We start from the raw sequence: 15243 nt of genomic DNA, 5'->3' as shown, positions 1-15243 counted from the left end.
CATTAGTCTCTGCACTTGAGAATTTTTTACACATACGTATGTTTATTTTTATTTTTTTATTTTTCAATTACAGTTGGCATTCAATATTATATAAGTTTCAGGTGTACCATATAGTGTATCATATGTATACAACTCACAAAGTGATCTCGCAATAAGTCCAGTACCCACCTGATAGATAGCCCACAGTTATCACGGTGTTACCAACTGTATTATCCTGTGCTGCATGGTACACCCCTGTGACTCTTCTGTAACTGCTGACTCATACTTCTTAATCCCCTCATTTTTTTCACCCAGCCCCCAACCCCCCTCCCATCTGGAAACCATCAGTTTGTTCCTTGAGGATATTTTTTTAAACCTAGTATTTTATATTCTACTTTTACATTGATCAAAAATTTATAATCCCAAAATAAAATAAGTGAGCCCACTTTCCAGCAATCACAGTGAGGGAGGTAAAGAAAAAAAGTAAGCTCACTGGGAGCTGAAGTGGGCCCCCTCGAACCCTGCTGGTGAGAAATAAATCAGTGTAACCATTTGAAGGAAGAGTTGGCTGTCACCCAAAAATAAAATAAAAGGGATATAAAAATGTCCACGTACTTAGTGCATGTTCCACTTCTGGCAACATATGACAAGCCCTACATGGGTCCTGAAGTTGATGAGTTAGCATCTCCTCAGTCTTCAGGGCAACAGAGAAGAGCGTAGTGTGGCCGCAGCCCCATCGTGCCACCTTCGGCTGGGAGCAACTGGGCCTTCGGCTCCAATGAGCCATGTTATAAAAAGGTTCAGAAGCATGATGAATGAGGTCTCTGCATTAAACATACAGTACTTAATGCAGTAAAAAAAAGTAAATATACAAGAAGCCTTTAAACTCAGAAATAAAAAGAACTTACTAGGGAACCAATCCCTTCACAATTTAGTGCTTTGCAACAACCCAGTGGTAGGTTAGTACAATTTATTATGCCCATTTTTCAGATAAGAAAACTAAGATGCAATCAACCAGGTCTAGTGGTGGAAATGCAGATTTATACTCACATTGCGAATTTTAAATATTTTTTTTAATGCCTCAAAATCCCCACAGTCTGTGAATACTCCACCCAAGCCTACCAGTGTGATAACGCTGGTTCCTACCACAAGTTCCCCTTCTTGACTGCACAACTGTGACCCAGTGACATTCAAACACACCAATGTGATGTGCTCATGCCTTGGGCTTGAATGAATGTAATAAATCTTTTTCACTTCTGTCAGCCTCCCTGTGGTGTTACTCTACCCCCCCATCCAGCTGATCACCAATAAAACCTATTTTTAATAACAATTATTTCATACAACACAGTCTGACTCTACAAGCCCTTCACCTTTATTACTACTTTAAGGGAAGTATTTGCAAGGAATAGTTTTTGAATGAAAGTTACTAAGGGATACAGAGATTGGCATCAAATGAGTGGGATTTGCATGATTTTTTGCCTTCAAAAGATAGAAATATTATTAGATATTATCATAAATGTATATCTTTGCCTGATTTATCACTCATTTCTAATATCATATATCTACATATTACTTAAATATAAATTTTCTGAAAGCCAAAGTAATCTCAACACTGTCGTGCAGGACACTGTGTTGGCAAACCCTGTTCACCAGCTGAGTTCTTTTTTGTTCAACAGCCATACACTGACCACAAGATATGCTAGACCCTAGGTGGGGGAGGCAGACATGAAAACGGAGAAACATGCTCTGTAACAGCCCATTGTCTAGTTAGTTGAGGAAGACTGAGTAATTAATAATTACCAAAAAATATGATAAATGCCATGACAGTCAAATGAACTTGATGGGGGGGCAGGGAGGATAAGGGGACTAAATGGTAATAGAAAAAAATACAATAAAAATTTTTTTAAATAGACTTCAAGTGTTACAGCACCATAGAAGACAGGGGGACTGTCACTACCTGCAGAAGTCTAGGAAGGTTGCTTACAGGAGGGGGCATTAGAGCTAGGTTTTAAAGATTTACAAAGATTTTCCAGGAAGAGAAAAATGAGCCCAGCACATTAACAAGAGCAAACTTGTACAAAGACATGGAAGAATGCAAAGGCACAGTCCTTTTGGGGAAAGGTTGGAGAAATAAGTATAGAATGGTCACAAGATCAGATGTTTCAGGAAAAAACACGGGTAAAAATGGTAAGTTGTGCTGGGACAAGATGGTAAAAGAGCTCTGCAACCCTAAGATGTTTGGACTTTACCTTCCTTACAATGAGTAACAATGGAAGGTTTTTGAAGAGAGGAATGACATCATATTTCTGTTTTATGTGGGGGAGGTAAGCTGTCTATTGGAAGCCTGTGTGGAAGCAAGGAGACAATTTAGGCAGCTGTTCAAATGGCCCAGATGAAAGATAGTAAGTAAAATCAAAGCAGTGGTATACAGTGAGAGAGATGGTTGGATTCAAAAAATCATGTGTGGGCCAAAATGGAAGTATTTGTTCCTCATTGCATGAAAGCAGGAGAAAGGTCTCATTAATGACTCATATTTCTAACATAAGCAATGATCACAAACAGATAAAAGGCTTCTTCAGAAAGCCACATAAATGTGCTTTACATATGTACTCAAATCTCCAGAATCTTCATCAATTTCCGGGCAAACCTACAGCTTAGAATGAGCTCACCTAGAGGTTCTGCAAAATGACATGTACTAATTTTGACTGACAGCCTCACCACAGTTTGGATCTCAGAGCATGGAGAATCTTTAAGTAACCAGAAATATGACCAGTTATGATGGTACTCTGTAGAAGTAAAGATATGCCCAAGTGTGTACAGGGTCTGAGTAATAGACAATCCAAATCTCCCAATTCAGACACCAGTTCATTACACCAATTCTTCAAACACCTGAAGAATTTCAGGATGGTCAGTTCCACACATTGGGGGATTCCAGGAAGACAAATGGACATTCACACCAATCTGCCATTTCATCCCCTGTAACAGCTTTGCAATCCAATCAGACTTTGCAAAATACATCAATCATGGAGATGCAAGGAGATTTTAATTATTGCTTCATTATCTGCTGTTGGTTGCAGAGAGCACAGTTTTCTAGTGTGCCTTAAAGTTACCAAAACCTTAAAGAGATGCTAAAAATCCCAAATCTTAAGAAATCAACTTTAAAGTGTCTAATTACCCCTGAGATATAACTAGAAGATGCTATATTAGTTCAACAGAAAAGCTATCATACTGAAAAAGAGCAGTACACTTAAAAAATAATATTTAGCTGTCAGGTGTGGATTAGTTGGTTGGGTGTTATCCCACAAAAGGAAAGGTCGCCAGTTCAATTCCCATTCAGGGCCTATGCCTGGGCTGTGGGCCTGGTCCCTGGTTGGGGTGCATGTGAGAGACAACCAATTGATGTTTCTTTCACACATCCACACATTGATGTTTCTCTGCCTCTCTTCTCCTCTAAGAATAAATAAAACCTTTTTAAAAATAATATGTAAAATAACCACACCAGTATGTTCATATAGCACTAAGCAATTTGAAACAATAAATTATTTAATTATGCAATTTGATCATTACAATTCTGAGATGGATAAAGTAGGCACAACATTACCCTCATTTTTAAAATGTTTATTGATTTTAGTGGGGAGAGGGGAGAGAGAAACATCAATGTGAGAGAGAAGCATCGATTGGCTGCCTCCCATCTGTGCCCCGATCAGAGACAGGACCCACAATCTAGATATGTGCCCTGACCAGGAATCGATCTCCCAGGCTTTTGGTACACGAGACACTGGTCCAACCAACTGAGCCACACTAGCCAGGGCCATTATCCTTGTTTTGTAGAACAGGTAGCTAAATTGCAGAACAGTTCAGAATCACCTTATAAATCACATTTTCACATTATCTGACTCAGTTTGCATGCCTTCAACTAGACAGCTAAGCTTCCCTTTTCCTATTGTTTCATTTATTAATAAGTTGTTGGGAAAGATAAAACACAACATTAAAACCAATTCTTTGTTGTCAACATTTGATTGCACGGTACTACAGATGAAACTTACACAAGAGCCAGGCCTTCCTCTGCACATGACAGGTGAACTTGAAACTCTGGTCTGCACAACACCCACAAACAGGTGGACACGGGGATCCCAAAGGGTGTAATCAATTCTCTCCAACTTCTACAGCTATCATTAAAATAATTCCGGGACCTTCTTTCCCCACCGAGTTTGCATGCTGAATACCAGCAGCACCTCCACAGTAGTGATGAATTAACAGTTTCAAAGGTTGACAATGTTCAGTTGAATTTAATCATTGTGACTTTTTAGAACAGCCAGAATAGTTGTTTACAAAAATATACAATATGTACAAAACATAACAACAACCATTTTATATCACTAACATTTCAGAAGGGTCACAAATAGTAAGGAGAAAGAAAAGGTAAATTAAAAGGCAATCAATTTAAAATGATAATCAGAGCAGAGGTCAGAGTGATGTGGGGCCAGGAGCCAAGAAACGCAGGCTGGCTCTAGGAACGGGAAGAAACGGATTCTCCCCTAGAGGCTCCAGAACAAAGCCCTGCAGAATTCTGACCTCTGGAACCACAACAAAATAAATCTGCATTGTTTTTAGCCAAAAAAGGGGGTTAGCTATTATGCTTCAAATTTATCTTGGAAAGAAAATAATAAAATAGGAGCTATATCTGCAAAAATAATCACACATTTAGCTCCTTTAAAGACAATACTTATATTGTACATGCAGACAACTGTGCTGGATATTATAGGATACTGAGTACCTTCTGAATCTATGAAGAATGATACAGACAGTTCAAGCATCATTTCATAATTAAATATTTAGTATACTGCATGCTAATTCTGTAAAAACTAATGACACATCAGTGTCTATTATCCAAAATAGAAAATTTTAAAGGACTTAATTTTTAAATTATACATACTCAAGTATACTGTATTATAAACCTTTTCAAAAGCAAAACTGTTGCTTTCTGTGCAAAATTTAACTTGAGACTTTAGAAACCAGTCCAAATTTATTTCATTTGGAACATATGTCATCATATATGTTCCAAATGTCAGGGTCTCTTTGGTTAAGCCTAGTAGTAACAGAGTTGATCACATAAAAGGTGTTCAAGCTATATCAAGTAACAATGTGTTGTTTTGTTTTGTTTTTAACTTCACCACTCAGAGGGCTGAGTCAGCCATACTTACTGGTATGTGGCACGTTTTTACGGTGTTTCTTATTTATTTCTTTTTATCTTCATAACCTACTCCCATGCACTGGGCCCCAAAGGTAGCCATTCTAATATGCTTAATGACTATTTAGTGTAATTGTTCTTACAAGACATATGCTGTACTAGGCTTACGAATTTTTAATTCACATAAATAATAAATATAGCCCACACTCTTACATTTTTCACCAGGCACTATATTCTTAAGATGTATTCACATTGCTTTTATCCAGTCTCTTGCATTAAACTATGGATAAGACCATAATGTGTCCCCACCATGCTTTCTCTGCCTCTGTCAGCAATGGTCACCCAGAAACCCCACTCCTCCACTACACAACAGTGAGTAACTTTGGACACACCTTGTTGGGGAACCTATGGGATACATTCCAGTGTCCACCTGTAGGAGTGAAATTGTTTGGTCATAGACTAAATAACTAAGTGATACCAGGTGGCTTTCCAGAAAGCTGCTCCCACCAGCCACACACAAGTTTTCCTATCTATTCCCTCATTTGGCTTTGCCACTTATTAGCTCTATAAGAACCATGAACAAATTCATCCCTGAACCTCATTTTTTTCACTAAAATGAGACTATTTATTCCAATCACCTGATATGGTTATTTTGAGACACAAATTTAATGAAAGAACATGAAATTATTTTTAAAAATAGAAATAGCTATTTACAAATATAAGCAATTATTGTTGTAATTTTTGTTCTTATGATAATTTCTAACTTTCCTCCATCACACCCCACCCCCATCCTGCCAAATGAGAGCAATTGAGTGAATAAACCTGAAGCTTAGAAAATGAAAGTTTCTCCCAGATACCTAAACACTGAGGGAGATTGGAACAGAATGGGGGAAATACTTTTTCTTCTTTTTTTAACTCAGATTTATTTAATCAAATATGTTATTAAGGAATATGTATGGGGCACTCTACTAGTACTAAAATATAAAAATTTGTACAGCAAATGTGCACATAGCACATGAACAAAATTTCCACCTAGGCCTTGAATTTTGTACATAAATTCTATTCCTAGATGTAATTACTTCAAAGACGGTAGCTTCTGATATCACAGAGGAGCCGTTCCAGTGTATCGATCGGCTACTATATCGAAATGTCACGTATATTTCCTCAAACACTGAAAGCAACCCTGCAAGGCGGGTGTTATTACCCTAGTTCCTCATATGAGAAACAGACCCGGTTCAGTGATCTGCCCAATGGAGCCATTAAGTGGTAGAACCAGAAACCCCCAGTATGTTGCTCTCAAGTCCAGGCTTTCTCTTTCCATTCCACTTCATTTCCTGGTACAAGATATGTTTCAAGATGTCTTTAGTAAAGGGCACACTATTGTAGGAGCTCTAAGAATATAAACAAAATACCACAAAAATTACAAAGATGCAGGCACAGTTCAACAATAAACACTACCATTTACTTAATATTTATTATTACCAAGTTCTTTGCGTGTATGATTTACAGTCCTTACAAAAAATATTGTAGAGGAGATGTCCTCATCTCTGTTTCAAAGGAGTGGAAACGAAGATTTAGTTTTCCGAGATAACACAGCTGCTGACTAGTAAAGCTCAGACTAACACACGGGCCTTCCTAACTCTAAAAGTATGTGTTTTTTTTACTGTAAATGAGTACTTCTTTGAGGATAATAGGAATGTTCAAAAATTAGACTCTGGTGATAGTTTTCCAACTCTGTAAACCATACCAAAATTTTTGATTTATACACTTAAGTGGGTGAATTTTATGTATATATTATATCTCAATAAAGCTGTCTAAAAACTTCAGATTTTCTCTTTATAAGTATATTTTATTTTATGTTTCTAAAGTCTTACTTAATATCAATATAGTTTTCTATATCCACCCTTCATCCAGAGTCCAAATCATATTTCCAATAATACTGTGTCCTTTACTGAATATATCTTGAAACGTATCTTTTACAAGGAAATGAAGTGTAATAGAAAGGGAAAGCCTGGGTTTTAGAATAACACACTGAAGGGTTCTGACTCTACCATTTAATGGCTCCATTGGGCAAATCACTGAACTGGGTCTGTTTTCTCACATGAGGAGCTAGAGTAATAACATCCACCTTGCAGGATTTCCAGATATCTCCAAAAATTCTCAGATTAGTACATGCCAAAAAAACAATTCCCCCCATGGACTTTCCTTTTCCTCCCATTCTGATCTGAGGTCATTCTCTACAGATGTGAGGTAAGACATGAGTAGTTTCTTGTACAGTTACACATGTATTACCTACAACACTGCCCCTAGGTACTTAACCTCCTAGGTGGGCATACATGTGTCAATACAAGATACATATACAGATGTTTAGAGCAGCTTTATTCATAATAGCCAAGAGCTGAAAACAATTCAAATGTATGATGGAGATGAACAACTGTGGCACATTCATAGACTTGGCAATTAAAGGGACAATCTAGTAATATCTACAAGAGCATTAGGCTGGGAGAAAGAAGGCAGGCACAAAAGAAAAATAAGGCAAAACTAATCCACAGTGACAGAAATCAGAGCAGCAGTTGTCTGATGGGTTGCAGGGAGCTGGGAAAGAGCACAGGTGAACTTAGGACAACAAGTATTCCACTGTGATGGGGTAGAACATTTGTAAAATTGGTGAAACTATACACTTAAATTTGGTGAATTTTATTGTACATAAATTATACCTCAATAAAGATGATTAATAAACATGCACACATACCAACACATACAGAAGGGGAGAAATATCTGTTATATTTTGCTAGACCTTCATAGAAACAGGCTTTTAAAAATCATGTTCCACTGTCCCAACATCTAATAACTCAGTTACAGACCTCAGTTCTCTCATTTCTAATCAAGATAGCTGAGGAACTACTTGGCGTTTATTTTGTTGTCAGTGGAAAAAGAGAGGGCTAATCAACCATTCTCACTACTAGATTCTGTTCTTTACATAAAAGTTTATTTAAACAGCCTACTACACTAAGACATTCCGGAGAGTAAAAACTAGTTCTTACTTGTGTTTCCCCATGTGTGCCTAATAATCTGGTAAGTGCCAAATACATTTTAGATTAAAAAAATACTGATTCAACTAAAAAACAAAACAAAACAACAGTACATTTCACTGTATATAAGTGGTGTGCTGGGATTACCTGATATCCGCTTGCAAGAAAACCTGTTATGGGCATCTCTTCCCAACTTCCTATGTTCATCTCCCATTGGCAGTTTGAAATCAGCCAGAATGGAAGCATTTTGTGATATTGTGACTTATAATAAGAAATATATATTTGGTCTTCAACCCTGTTCCTGGCACAGGGCTCCTAAAACCCTTGGAATTTCCCAAGTTATGAAATCAGAACAGGTGTTGTTATGGTAATAAGGCGACTGTGGGACCTGGCCTAAGAATGGGGGCTGGGAGCCCAGAGAGCCAACCATGCAATTAGAGGGTTGGAACTTTCAGCCCCACCTCCTAACCTCCAGGGAGGGGAAAGGGACTGGAATTTGAATCAGTCGCCAATGGCCAGTGGCTTAACCAATCATAACTATGTAATACAGCCTCCATAAAACCCCAAAGGGACAAGTTCTGGAGAACTTCCAGTTTGGTGAACACATGGCAATTTGGGGAGAGTGGCAAACTTGGAGAGGGGGTAAGCTCTGCACCTCTTACCCCATACCCTTCTCTGTGCATCTCTTTGATCTGGCTATTCTTGAGTTATATCCCTTTATAATAAACCAGTAATACAGTAAGTAAAATATTTCTCTGCATTCTATGGGCCACTCTAGCAAATTAACTGAACCCAAGGAGAGGGTCACTGGAACCTCCCATCTACAGCCAGTTGGTCAGAAAGAAGCACCTGGGATTACAACTGGCATCTGAAGTGTGGGGATGAGGGGGACACAGGCCAGTCTTGTGGGACTGAGCCCTTAATTAACCTGTAGGGATCTGATGGTATTAGGCAAATGTTTTCAGAGCCAATTAGCCAGCATACCATTGATCACATCTCAAAGGAAGGAAGGGAAGGAAGGAGAAAGGGAGGAAAAAGAAAAGAAAAGAAAGAAAGTAAGAAAGGAAAAAAGACAGACCTAAAGAACCCACAGAAGGCAAGCAATTACCAGAAGTGCTCTCTACGTACTATGTAAAGTGTCCCTATTCTTTTACACCCCACTTAAATCCTTTGTCTTTGATGATTGTTCAGTTACCAGCCCAACTCACTGAAAAATCCTCCTGCTATTTCCCCTTAAAACTAATAAATCTTATGCCCTAAGATATTGCCAACTACAAAAAAACATGATTTCTTTAAAATCAGATTTTCAAAGAAAAACAAATCTTTTAAAATAAACAATATAAAATAAACTTAAGATTTCGCAACATTTGGAAAGTTATCCTAACTTCAGGAATGCCAAAATATGAGGGGGGAAATACTTCTAAAAAACAAAAAATATATATCACTTTATTACAAATTATCTGTAGCTAGCTCATAAATTTTTTTTAAATCATAGACTATCGTAGCTAGAGTAAACCTTAGAAACAGTTTATTCCAGCACTCTCCTTTTTCCAGTGGAGAAATTGAGCCTAAGAGCTGATAAGATTCTGAGGTTACAGAGCTAGTTTAATCAGAGAATAGGAACTTCATTCCTGGCCGCCTGATTCTACCATCATTGCTCTCTCCATTACTCAAGCAGAAAGGGGTTCAAATCCAGTTCCAGCTCTTATCAAATTGCAATGAGCACAGCCTTTCTGAAGCTCAGCTTCTTCCTGTATAAAATGAAGTGGGGTAATAATAGCTACCCTACAACATGTTTTGAAGCATACAGCATCTACCATGACAGGCACAAGAAATCGTGGTTGTTATTAAAGATGAATATGTATTCTCTAGCCAACTGGATTATGAACTTTTTTAATATAAGGATCTTACCTGTAGCATTGTCTATAAGGTGCTAAAAATTAGAAACAAGGTAAATGTTTATTATTGGGAAATCAGTAAGTAAGTCATATTCTATCCACACTGTGAATATTAGGCCACCATTAAAAGGAATAATTAGAGTAACTTTGCAGACAGTTCCCTGAGCCTTTTGGCCCACCTTTGTATTCTGTGGCACATTTCAATATACGAATTAGGAAGTGTAAGTCCCTCTCCCGCCTAATGCACCTCTCCTTAAATTCTTAGGTGCTTTAGTCTACACTTTCCCTTCCTGATTATATAGTAAGGCCCAAACTGAAGTTGAGGTGCATGATTAAAGGACACCAAGTTCTAGCCGTAGAAAAACATCTAGTGCCGGCTCTCGTGTAAGTTCTGTACTACGTGAAGTCTCTGAACCAGGATTATTAACATTGGGACAGTAAAAACCAAGACTCATATACCAGAGCCTGCCTTTCACATGACAGCAGATCAAAAATTCTTGTTCAAATGGTTAAAGCTGCTTCTAAATCTGAATGACAGGTTCTTCTCATCATTTATACCATCATTTGTTCAATAAATATTAATTGAGGGCCTACTGTATGCCAAGCCTTGTATTTGAAGCTAATGGCAACAATGCAGTCATGGAGCTGTTTGTTTGCCAGATTCCACATAAAATGCCATGATACGGGGGGAGGGGGGAAGAGAAGCCCCACACTTGTATGGCAGATCCTTGGCATCAAGCCTCAGCATTACGCAGAGCAGCTGCACAGTGCAGAAATGTAGTTCGATGCTGGAGAGACAAAATAGCTACTAATGAATCACCACAGTTATCTTCAGAATACTTTGGGACACAGCCTTTCCAACTCAGCAACACAGTTCTTTATCCTACAGTGGCATTTAACTTAACTTCCATTCTACCTTTCCTCTACCAGGCCAGGTCCAAATATTCACGCCCTACCCAGAAAACAAAATGTATGTTTAGGGTTAATTTTTCATCATTTCCCTTTCCTTAGTATCATCTGAAAATGGCAGTAACTAAGCCCCATCTAATGAAAGAAATGCCCAAATAATTTCTTTCATATTTTAAATCCCTAACTCCCAACATAAGTTCAGTTAATCGCATTAAAAGACATTATCAAGTACTAAAGACAGTTTATTCTGAGAAAAATACTACCATCCACTTAGAACTTAAAATATGTAACTTTCAGGTTTTCTTATTGCCTAAAATAAGATACTTACTAATAAATCCAAAAAGGACCTTCTTAAGAGAGAAAATTCAGCAGTAATTTCTAGAAAACATCAAAAAAGGGGTTCTATTTGGGTACTATTGATCTTACTCTCATAGTCAACAGGAGCCTGATTGGTTCCTAGAAATATATACATCCTATTAAATAGACAAACCCATTGGCAGATACAGTTTCAAACACACTGGGACAAGTGTTCAGGATGTATTTCAACCATGAGCAGAGATTTTGAAGATATTACTATATCCTTTAGGCTATAGTCAGGAAAAGGCATTCAAACCAACACTGCACTTACCTTTGATAGAATTTTCAGTCTACAACTAATCACAGCTGGGCTTCTAGTACTTTAAAAAACATGTGTAATAGAAACTAGACAATATCAAAATAACTTTTAAATTATATCATGAAAAAAATTAAATTTAACCTGTTTCTATATGTTGACATAGGATGAAAATGAAAAAAGCAATTAAACAGACCTATTTTTCCAGGTACTATTACCTTAATTGTTAACCCAACATCTCTCATTGCCATTCCCATTTGCAAGATCCCCAGGAACAGTTATGTGAACAAGAACACAGTCGATATCAACAAAGAAAGGTTACTTCAGATCTGATTAGATCATTAGTAAACTTGATATTTTCAGAAGGATAGACTTGACTAAGTTTGGAGACAGTGTAGCAAGACTAAACATTCCATTTAAAATTCATTAACTCAAAATTGCTCTTGTGTAAATGTATCGAAAACCTGGTCTCATCGATCTCAGTTTACTTTATTTTTAAAAAGTACAACTGACATTATATAGGCTAGAATTTCACAAGACCTCCGAATTCAATTATAATGATTTCCTATAATTATAGTAACACATTCTATAAAAATATTCAAATATTTTGTGCATTAAAAAAATGGGTAACTCTTAAACCGAGAAGGCACTAACTGGAAATCAACCTAGGAAGAACCACTGAGAGCCCAGAACTATTATATTCCCTCCAAATACCAAAATATTATTGTAGCATTGGGCACACACACTTGCTCTATCAACCTACTAACAATATAAAAGGGGAAAAAATTAAACACTGAATAAAGGAAAACCACAGTCCTCGTGTGACTACTGCCACAAGCACGCAAAGTTCAGAATCCACAGCATTTCCCTGGATTCCAAAACACACCGCTGGCCTTTGGATTGTCTCATGGACACTGTGCCACATCCTCTGCTATGGAGCCTTAACACATTGCTGTGTAGATTATGAAACAGATTATGCTTTCACAAAAAGGACACTGAAAATCATCATAAATGATCATTCGTTAATAACCACCTCATTGCAGTCCAGACTCACTTATCCTTCACTGATTTAAGAACTGAGACAAACTGGCCTTCTAGACATTAGTAGCTAAGTGAAAGGTATTGTTTCATAGCTGTGGGTTTAACTTTACATTCACTTTCAATATTAAACGGTTGCTTCTCTAAAGATGGCCTCATTTGAGCCCAAGTCAGCAAATTATAAGGATGCCTGAACTGCTAAGGCAGCAATCCGTGTCCGCTCAGAGACGGTCTTCCCGCAGTCTTCCTACCAGCGCCTACCTGCGACAGCCCACCCTCCCACAATAAGTTCTGGAACAACCCAAGCATGACTCCTAAACCCTGCTTTTAAACAGAAAGTGGCCACTTCCTAAATTAGACAAACCACACATTCTCAAACAAGCAACATTAAAACTCAGAATCAAGGTGACAATAAAAGCCCACCAACTCACTTTGTCAAGACTTGAATCTTCTTTTGAACGCATCCCCTAATTCCCCAGGGAACGAGAGATGACAACTAAAGGAAACATATTATCTGGGCTAGGAGATTTGTGTGTCTCCACTGTAATTCTACATTATTTGAAACTAGGTAAACTACTGCTTTCCAACGTGTCTCACTTTTTTTTAAAAAAGTAGTATTTCTCTTTTTTCTAAAATAGATAACACACATACGGGGTTTTTTTTAAGTCCCAAATGGTTTGTGAAAGTAAGCCTCCCTCCCACCCGTCCCCAGGTCCCTCTCCAAGGACAAATACAGTCGCCTGCGTTCCGTTCCCTTCCGCAGACATTCCGTGCACAGGCAAACATGCGCGAGTGTTTTAAACCAATTATCCTGTGTTATACACACATGGCAGCTGGAAAACGCTGCTAAATGCCTCTGGGCTTAAAGAGGGGTGTGGGATGGAAGGAAGGGGATTTATTTTGAAGCTATGGTTCTGCACACCATGCACCTGGTTTTACTTTCATGTGCACGGAAGGTGCTCCAAGATGAAGGGAGAAGGTAAGCCCACCGCAAGCCACCCCCGGCTCTGCCGCTGCATCCGCACTGGTCTGCACTTTTCTACGTCCTGATGTTTATATTTTGTATTTTCACTGGGTTAAATGAAGTATCTCGATTCACCTTCAAAAATAAAAATTAAAAGCCTAAGTCTGAAGGTAACTTTCAGAACCAGGTGATTTTCTTCCTCCCCGCCGAACACGCAGCCTACTTCCGTCGTGGTGCCCTTTACGAAAGGCTCAGCCTGGCACGGAGTTGCAGGGACCAGCCGGGAACGCAGCAGCCCACGGACGGGAGGCGGGGGCGAGGGCGTCCCGCGCTCCAGGCCGCACTTTCCCTCTGCACGAGTGTTTTAAAGTACAAGACCCAAACCCTTGGGTCCTCCCTCCTTTTTCCGGAGGAGATGCTCTGGCGCTGGGGCTGATTACGAGCCTGAGTCTCTGCCCGGAGCGGCAACTTCAGTCCTGCACCACCCACAGGGATCGGGTCCCCCTCCGCGTCGCTCGGCACCCCCAGAAAGACGGGGTTCTAGGCAGCGCCCCTGCGGTTTCCGAGACCCCCCGCCCGGGCCTCCCGCGCGCCCCGATTCCCCGCGCGCTACGGCGGGGTAGGCAGCCACAGGTAGGAGGGTGGCGCGGCGCGGCGCTCACCTGCGAAGGAGGAGGGGGGCTTTCGGCGCCAGCTGCAGAGGAGGCGGAGGAGGCCATGTTGTGGGGCCGCTGCTGCTGCTGCTGCTGCTTCCAGGAACTCTGCTCTCCCCTCCCCTCTTCGTGCTCCTTCCCCTAAATGTGGGACTCCTCAGGAAAAAGTTCGGCAGCGGCTCCGGGACGCCGAGCGCGGCACAGCGACGCCCGGGGCTCCTCCCCCCTGCTTGCCGCAGAGCCCGCCAGGTGCCCGCCCGGCCGGTGCGCGGGGGGGCGGGCCGGGCCCAGGTGGGGACGCGGCGGCCCGCGGCGCCCGCTCCCCGCCGGCTGCCGGTCCCGCGAGCAGGCCCAGTCGGCCGGCGCTCCCGGGGTCTGAACCGCGGTGGGGGTGGGACCCACGGGCCGGCTGGGCGGCGGGCGGCCTTACCTGGGGAGGAGGGGAGCAGAGGTAGCTCCAGCAAGGGGGCAAGGGAAAGTCCTGTTTCCTGCGGGCTGCTGAGTTATTCACCTCCATTATAACAAAAGAATAATAACATTCTATGATTATTTGATTAATTGCGGCTTCTTCAGGCGTAAGTGAATAACATCACCATGAGGCAATTTTCCTTTTGCTTTTTTATTAATCTACAGTATCTCATCTATGTAGAAGCAGTGTTTGCCAGGTACACAGCTTCAAAACCAAGGTTCAATAGCGTCCCTTTCGCCCCACCGATGTCCCAGCAGCACCTAGATTGCCCGGGATACCTGCCCGATTAAAAAATAAAACTGGAGCCGTCTGGGGTGTGAGGTAGGCACTGATCTTGATCGAGCAAGGAAATAGGGGCAGGACCTTTGAGTGTCCCTGCTTCTAGGAGCTCAAATGACAAGGCTTTGCGAAACTCCTGTCCCGGCCGAGGCTGAGGGACGGTAGCCCTCAGGCTGCACCCCCCACAGCATTGACTGTGCAGGGAGGGGTGGGGAGGA

The 15243-nt window shown here is 40.4% G+C and overlaps 1 long non-coding RNA gene across 1 annotated transcript in view; it reads right to left on the bottom strand.

Moving 5' to 3' along the window:
- The window catches only part of LOC118500833, a 207089-nt gene extending 192538 nt beyond the window's left edge, over positions 1-14551 (bottom strand). Inside the window, exon 1 of the long non-coding RNA XR_004903418.1 lies at positions 14287-14551. This is a non-coding gene — a long non-coding RNA (uncharacterized LOC118500833). The remainder of the gene's footprint in view (positions 1-14286) is intronic.
- Between the last annotated feature and the right edge of the window lie 692 nt (positions 14552-15243).

The sequence above is a fragment of the Phyllostomus discolor genome, chromosome 5 (genome assembly GCF_004126475.2).
Source record: "Phyllostomus discolor isolate MPI-MPIP mPhyDis1 chromosome 5, mPhyDis1.pri.v3, whole genome shotgun sequence".
NCBI classification, from domain to species: Eukaryota; Metazoa; Chordata; class Mammalia; order Chiroptera; family Phyllostomidae; genus Phyllostomus; species Phyllostomus discolor.
This window is presented reverse-complemented; position numbering and strand designations above follow the sequence as displayed.